Source organism: Rhinatrema bivittatum, chromosome 3 (assembly GCF_901001135.1).
Source record: "Rhinatrema bivittatum chromosome 3, aRhiBiv1.1, whole genome shotgun sequence".
Taxonomy (NCBI): domain Eukaryota; kingdom Metazoa; phylum Chordata; class Amphibia; order Gymnophiona; family Rhinatrematidae; genus Rhinatrema; species Rhinatrema bivittatum.
The window spans coordinates 565,131,524-565,139,584 of record NC_042617.1 but is presented as its reverse complement, the minus strand read 5'-3'; the positions used below and the strand labels follow the sequence as shown (position 1 = coordinate 565,139,584).

At 45.0% G+C, this 8,061-nt stretch overlaps 1 long non-coding RNA gene across 1 annotated transcript; it reads left to right on the top strand.

Annotated features, from left to right (window-relative positions):
- The first annotated feature begins 754 nt into the window (after window positions 1-754).
- LOC115088868 lies at window positions 755-5,634 on the top strand. Its single transcript, XR_003855946.1, has 4 exons — window positions 755-846; window positions 3,163-3,231; window positions 3,302-4,147; window positions 4,669-5,634. It is a non-coding gene; the product is annotated as an uncharacterized LOC115088868 (long non-coding RNA).
- Window positions 5,635-8,061: the final 2,427 nt, after the last annotated feature.

Sequence of the window (8,061 nt, the reverse complement as noted above, 5' to 3'; positions counted from 1 at the left end):
CCGAAATAGAGTGGGCAGCATTTTTATAGATTTATCCATAGCGGAGTATAGCATTAGGTTGTATGGTTATTAGGCAGGCAACACTAAGTATTGTCAGGCAGGCATTTTTTCACAGTTTGTGTTGTTCGAGAAGTAACATTGGATCAGCAGTCTTTGCAGGCTATGTATTTCACCTTCTCAGGTTATATAAACCTAGTGGATTAGGGTTTGAGTTCAGTGATAGGTCTGGTTGCAGATCGGAGTAGTTCTTATATTAACATTTGATATAGTCGCTTGTAAGGAGAAAATTTGTGACGTTTGACTATACAAAACAAATAGGAGTTATATCAAAGGTTTAGGTAGAGATGTGAGAAAATGGTTTCTATAAATATATTATACAGACGTTTGTAAGGAGAACATGTGTGATGTTTTGATTATACGAAATAAACAGGGGTTATAACAAAGGTTTAGGTAGAGACGTGAGAAATTGGTTTGTTCATAACTCGTCGTTTTGTGTAGCTGGTGTGATTAGAGTATCGCCACTATGTGGGAGAGCATTTTGAGTAGTTCTATAGTGCTTCGGGATCAATGTTATGATTTTCTTACGTTCTGAGAGTGTCAGCGCGCTGTGTCATGTGACGTATGAGCGGCTTGCCGTTGAGGCACATTCAGGCATGCGTTGGGGCGTTGGCCCGCATGCCGCTTGCACTTGTTAGGTGGTGGCAGTATTATAAATCCTTTAAATGTACCACGAAGGAGTAGTTTTAGTGGTATTCTTCGTGGAGTAGTGCAGTTTGTCGGTTCAAGTCCTGATTCAAACGTTGCAGTATTTCTTGTGAAGTCATTAGTTGCTGGTGCAGTTACTAGGTATGTTTGGTGTGGGTTCAGTTATGGTATTGGTTGGGCTAAGGGCAAGTCAGCCAGAGAGCTGGTAAGTTAAGAATTATTATTGCCTTTGCTGGGAGATAGTTAGTTATGCATTATCATTGCAATTCGTATGAGAAATCATTTGCGAATAAGATATGCACGTCTTGGGATTTCGTCTGTGAGAATCTCATATATCAAGCTGGTGGAAGACATTATGAAGCAAGTCAGCCTATGTATCATGCAGAAGGTCCGTTGAAAAGAACTTTTCAGAAGCAGGACTGGTAAGAGATTTTTTTTTAAAAACAGTTTGGATGGTGTGTCAATACGGTACTGCGTTCATTTAAGGTGAAGACGTATGGGTTTGTTGTCCCAGATGGTCAACATCCCCCTGATGAAGCTGATATCAGAGAAACAAGGGCCTCTTGTTGGGGTTATACCATGTGAAAAATGAAGCATTGTCTTCACATTTTGATGAAGCAACGCATATAGTGAAGAACGCCGGATGAAGAGAACTTTAAGTGTAAAGTATTTTGATATACAGATGCACACATGTATTTAGCATAGTTACTTACATACGGGTCTATCCTGTAAAGTGCGGCCGCGTTTACCCTGCTCCTAAGCCACTTTTTACTCACTTTTCGGCCACGTTAGCCCTTCCTACGATCCCGAATCCCCTTTAACCTACTCCTACCGCGTCCTAAATTCCCCGGGCAACCCCTTCTGCACACGGCATGCATATTGCATGCAAACGAGCGAATTAGCTATTCCCTAGCATCCCGTAACCCGCGCCCCGACTATCGCTAGTTTTCCCTGCCGTTTTGTCGCGCGTTTAACCTGCAAACTTACCGCCTACCCTGACCCCTGCGGTAGAGGCAGGGGTAAGGGTAGGTGGCAAGCTTTCCCCCAGCCCCCGCTCACCTGCCCCGGCCGCGATCATGGGTGCCGGTCTCCGTGGCAGCCCCAGTCCTCTCCCCTGCTCCCAAAGCCAAAAAAAAAAGCGAAAAAAACGTTGCAGCCCCCCTCCGATGTCCGGACTGGGGCTGCCACGGAGACTGCAACGGCGAAGCAACGGCGAAGAAAAAAAAACCAAAAGCAATTTTGGTTTTTTTTTTGCTTCGCCGCTGTGTCTCTCCTCCTCCTGGAGCAGGGTGCGAAAAGCAGCCTTGCTCCAAAAGCAATTTTGGTTTTTTTTTTCAAAAAGCGACAATTTTGGTTTTTTTCAAAAAGCGACTTACTTTTGGGATCTGTCAAGATCCCAAAAGTAAGTCGCTTTTGGACGCCTGCACAACTTACTTTTTTGAAGCCATCAGCAGGAACACGATCATAGCTCCTCCCGACGAAGACAAAGATGGCCGCCTGCACGGGGGAAAGCATACAATTGGCCGCTGAAGACGTGACGTCACAACATGGCGTCTGTTTAGAAGAAATGATTGATTTTTCGCAGAAGACTTTTGATTCACCGGCTACTATGCATATAGGATAACATCCCCTGAAGAAAGGTCTGTCCAGACCAGAAACGTGGCTACGTCGGGCTTCTCACCATCAGATAAGTCGGGACTTTTTAAACATATTTCGCTAAGTCATCTGCGTTTTGATAATTTTTCAAAAAAAAGTAGAACATAAAAATTTTCTCACTTTTGGATACGAAGATTCAATTAGAATTGGTTGCACAGAGTGTTCTCTAAAAAAATTTGGACGGTGGTGGCTTCGGTTTATGATTATATGCACAAGATTGAGCACACCCTGGTTGGGGTTTGAAACTCATATATATGAAACCTGCCCTCCGTCTCTTTAAAAAAATTTTCAGTTTTTAGCAGGGAGGTTGGTTCGGGTCAGACAATAGATCCGCTGACCTCCTGCTTGAACAAGGTTTATTGACAAGATTCACAGATTGTGAGCTATCAAATGATTTAATATCTTATAAAAAATAATTTAAAAAAGGGGTTTTTTTGAATGTGAATCAGATTACATAGTGTGATTCCCCCAAAAATCGTTTTGGGTGCTTTTTTGATATTTGGTATTTCACATTTTGAGTGTTTTTTATGACACACTTGTTTGGCAATTAAAAAAATGTTTGCGATAATAAAAATTTGCTCTCTCTTTCAATATATGTATTGTTTATAATTCTGTATTTCCCCATGGACTAAATGCAGAGATTGACTGGTACTCATTGGTTTGATTCTGCCTAGTGACTGATGATGTCATTCTGTGATTTTAAGCAGCAATCAAAAAATGTTTTGAAACTGTGTTTGTTTCACATAGTAACTAAAGATGTCATATTAGGAAACATATGAGCCAATCAGTGATTTATTGCAGGTCAATATAAGATGGAGTTCTTCTGGGGTCCGGTGTAAACCCGCGAAAGTAATGCAGTTTAAAAGGACGGTATGTATGTGCTGCTGCTCAGTGAGCTATGTGCTAGAGTTCTGTCTTGATGTCTTTTTCCTTATTTCAGTTTCTTGGAAACTAGTAACACCATCCCCTGAGGCAGAGTTTCTTACTCGAAACATGGCACGTGTTGGGACTGATGGAGTTTGCTACAGCTGCTACTTAAAAGTAAACTTGTGTCAGCCTCAGATTTGAGATAAGTGACATTTTACTTGCATAAAAAATCCTAAAAAAAGATGATGGCGTCCATGGATAAGATATGAGAAGACCGATGATTATATGTAAAGCAACGAAGGTGTGTATATACCCGTGGTGTTTAATATGATGGTCCTTTATGCTGAATATCATTATATATAAGTATGTTATTTGTATCTTTTATTAATACCACATTAGCAGGGGTGGTTCTATAATGAGGCAGGGTGAGGCGGCTGCTTCAGGCAGCAGAATTTTGAGCCTGTAAAAAATGCCCCTCTCAGAACGCCGCTGTGGCATCTGCTTCACTCTGCCTGTCCCTGCTGCAACCGCCTGACACTCGTATCTGGGAACTCTCCGGATCGGAGAATCCGGAATTCTGAACAAATTGCCGGGTCTCCGGGCCAACACCCAAAAACTCCTGGTGCCCTGCTGCAGAAGGCTGCAAGAGAAAGAGCCTGGAGCAGCGCGCACTCGAAGAAGAAGGAACATCAGCATCCATGCCCCTGACGGGAAAATGTGAAACCTAGTGCGGCGTGAAAATAAAGACCAGCAGGAGCGTCACCCTCCTCCCCATGAAACTGAAGATGCAGAAGGAGGAGCAACAGTGTCAAGCCACACACCGAAAATAAAACAAGGGTAGAGTGGACCAACGCTACTGGAGGAGGAGGAGGAAGAAGTGGAGCGCATGTCCCGTGGATCTGGGGAAATTAGAATCAAGGTGAGAAGAGACAATGAGAGTGCATGTGTGTATGGAAGAAGGAGAGACGTGAATGAGTGTGTATGTGTATATGCATGTATGAGTGTGTGTGGAAAAGAGAGAGGGGGCAGTGGAGGGTGCCATCTCATCCCTCACCTCAGGCAGCAGATTGCCTTGAGCTGCCCCCGCGCATTACTCTCACACAAACTAGTGCTGATCTTCCACTCTTAAGAGAGTCAACGTCATTGGGTCGGTAACCCTACGAAACTCCCACTAGAGGGGGAAGGGGAAACCACACCAACCCTTTAATCCCCCATCTCAGTTCCTGGATCACACATAAATCTGTGAAGGTAGTGTACAGTCAGGGCTAAGAGAAACTGATGTCTCACAAGGCTCATAGCTGAGAGCTCGTAGTGCATTAGACCCCAAAATTGCTTGTGATTGAAAGTTAAAGGCCTTCAGGGTACGCTAGATCACTGGAAGGGTTCCACTAGGCTTGTATGGATACATTTTCACAGTATCTTTTCTCTTTTTGCCCTTAGCCAGTCCAGGGAATCCCAGGCAAACTGTGTAGAGAAGCACCTGAAAGTTGATCTGAGGAGCATGCCTCTTTGGCGTATGACTTTGGCGTGCCACAATCCTCCGCATTGTTTGCTGACATCAAAGAGGACTTCTGTGAGAAGGCACAATGCCGGTAAACCGGCAAGACAGGGGCTTCTCCACCATGCTTTCCCCTGTTCTGAACTATTTTATTATAGTGTGACAATTGTATGGTTTGCTGTTTCATCAATTACTGCTGTGTTCTTACAATTCCTGGTTCCCGGAGTTGTAACAGAGACCCTCATATTGGGAGCAGCTTTCTAGTTTTTTGCCCCATCAACCTTTTTTTCTTGTCTACCATCCATGCTTTGGAAAGGCATGTTGTGATGATCTACTAGTGCCAGATATGGATCTTCTGCTGCATTATGAGCCTTCGATTTAAATCGCTTAATCTTCATGGTCGACTCTGTCTTCCCATTAATTTAGGGGTACCCAGGAGATGACATATTCAAGTATTCAGGCTGCCATTTCTTGGCCTTGTGAGCTATTTCACTTTGCCAGTTCTTTAACTTCACACCCTAAACGGCACTTGAGTATTGTGTCTGCTGATTTTTGCAAGTATTTTTTTTCCTTTTTTTGCTTTGAAAAAGCTACTCAGATCCACTCTCAAGTTCCTCAGATTTCTGACTGGCATCAAACTGATATTTTATTTTCTAGTGAATCTTGCTAGTTGACTTTTGAACTCTCATCCATGTCCAAAATTACTGAGATAATTGGAAGTTTGAATATTAACTTGTGTTCTATGAATCTCTGCTTAAATGCTTTGATGAAGGATTTACGCTCTGATCTCTGTTTTTATTTCCAAGTTAATCAACTTGTCACTGTCAGAAGGTTACTTACCTGGGACTCTTAACATTGCTTCTGTTCATCCAACATTAAAAAAATGAACTTGAACTCCAAGATCTCAATAATTATCGACCCATTTCCTCTCTCTCTCTTTTTTGATAAAAATAATTGAGAAAGTGGTTTTGAAGCAGTCCAGTACTTTTATTGAGGATAATGGCATTATTTCTGAGTGACTTTCAGTTTGGCTTAAGGGATGCTCATAATACTGAAACCCTTCATATTTCCAATTCTGAGGTATTCCGAAATGACTTTCATCAAGTTCTTCTTGCATTCGATATATCAGACAATACTTTCTTATATGGATATCTCATCATTGTTTTTTTTTGCTCGCGGGAGGGCCCCACAAGTGGCTTCATTCACCACTGCTGGCTGGATGCCGGCTCTGCTCCTTTTTCAACCTTGTGATGCCGCCTGTGTGGCACCCCTCTCTGCCGCTAGAATTGCCGCCGATGCCACCTCAGCCTTGCTGCCGCGCACACGGTGGGAGAGTTGCCGCTGACACTTCCTGTGTGGCCTCTCAACCACCCGATGCCGCTCCTGCTTCCTGCATAGCCTGAAACACTGCTGACATTCTTCGACACGACATGCTGCCTCACTAGGTGGGCGTGCACCTCTGCTCACAATTTAAAGGGACCATGGCGGGAAAAGCCCTGCGACCCCCTCCTGATGATGTCATTGCTTCAGGTCTTTAAAAGACCACTTTCCCTGTTGCTCTAGGCCTTCACAAGAATGTCCTTTGGTTACCGGTCCTGTTTCTCATAGTCTTCTGTTCCTGGTCTCCTGGTTCTTGTGTCTAAGTCTTTGTTCCTGTGTCCAAACCTTCAGTCCAAGCCTTCAGAGTCCTTTCCTTCGCTATTGGTTCAAGTTGTTAGAGTCTCTTATGAGTTCCTAGTCCAAGTTCCTGTGTCTGAGTCCAAGTTCCTGAGTCTGAGTTCCAAGTCTGAGTTCCTGAGGCTGAGATCCTAATCTGAGTTCCTGATCCAAGTCCAAGTTCCTGAGTCTGAGTTCCAAGTCCAAGCTCCTGAGTGAGTCTGAGTTCCTGAATCTGAGTTCCTAGTCTGTGTTCTTGAGTCTGAGTCTGAATTCCTGAGTCTTAGTTTGATTTCCTGAGTCTGACTTCCAAGTCTAAGTTTTGAGTTCTGAGTTTTTGAGTCCTGTCCCTGGTCTCCAGAGTTCATGCTCCAGCCACCTGCCTATTCCAAGTCTGAGCCCTCATCTAGTTCCTGATTCAAGCCATGCTTCAGTTTCAAACCAAGCTTCAGTCTTCATCATGTCCAAGTCTTCAGTGTTACATCCAAGTCTCCAGCATCTTGTCCAGATTTCCAGAGTCATCTTCGAGTGCTCTGCCTCTGTCTGTCTTCATGTTCACACCACTTCCAAGTGGTAGTCCAAAAGGGCTTTTGGAATGGCTAGAGGGCTACCTCAGAGACTAGCATGGGTTGCTAGTTCTCAGTTCCTGGCGCATGTTGGATGTCCAAATGTTCCTGGTCCAAGTCGTGTGGTTTCCTAGTTCCTGTTCCAAGTCAAGAGTGTTCTTGTTTTAGCCAGCCCATGCCCAAATGCACTTGCCCACCAGCGGCATGGACCACGGGCAACCCCGAGGTTATGTCGGTCACATCGCGGCACAAGGAATCACACTCTCACGTGCCATTCGCTCACAACAGGTTCTCCTCTTATCTTTATGACCGCTATCAGTATGTTTCTACAAGGTTGACTAAATGTGCCCCTCATATATTATAGATGGGAGTACCCAGGGGTTAGCATTTTCTGTTGTCCTCTGTAATATATACATCTTTCCCATCTGTCATATATTATCTGGCTTGGGCGTTGACTATTAGGGATGTGAATCGTGTCCTCGATCGTCTTAACGATCGATTTCGGCTGGGAGGGGGAGGGAATCGTATTGTTGCCGTTTGGGGGGGTAAAATATCGTGAAAAATCGTGAAAAATCGAAAAATCGAAAAATTGCAAAACCGGCACATTAAAACCCCCTAAAACCCACCCCCGACCCTTTAAATTAAATCCCCCACCCTCCCGAACCCCCCCCAAATGACTTAAATAACCTGCGGGTCCAGCGGCGGTCCGGAACGGCAGCGGTCCGGAACGGGCTCCTGCTCCTGAATCTTGTTGTCTTCAGCCGGCGCCATTTTCCAAAATGGCGCCGAAAAATGGCGGCGGCCATAGACGAACACGATTGGACGGCAGGAGGTCCTTCCGGACCCCCGCTGGACTTTTGTCAAGTCTCGTGGGGGTCAGGAGGCCCCCCACAAGCTGGCCAAAAGTTCCTGGAGGTCCAGCGGGGGTCAGGGAGCGATTTCCCGCCGCGAATCGTTTTCGTACGGAAAATGGCGCCGGCAGGAGATCGACTGCAGGAGGTCGTTCAGCGACCTCCTGCAGTCGATCTCCAGCGAGGGTTCCGGCGCCTCGCTGAACAACCTCCTGCAGTCGATCTCCTGCCGGCGCCATTTTCCGTACGAAAACGATTCGCG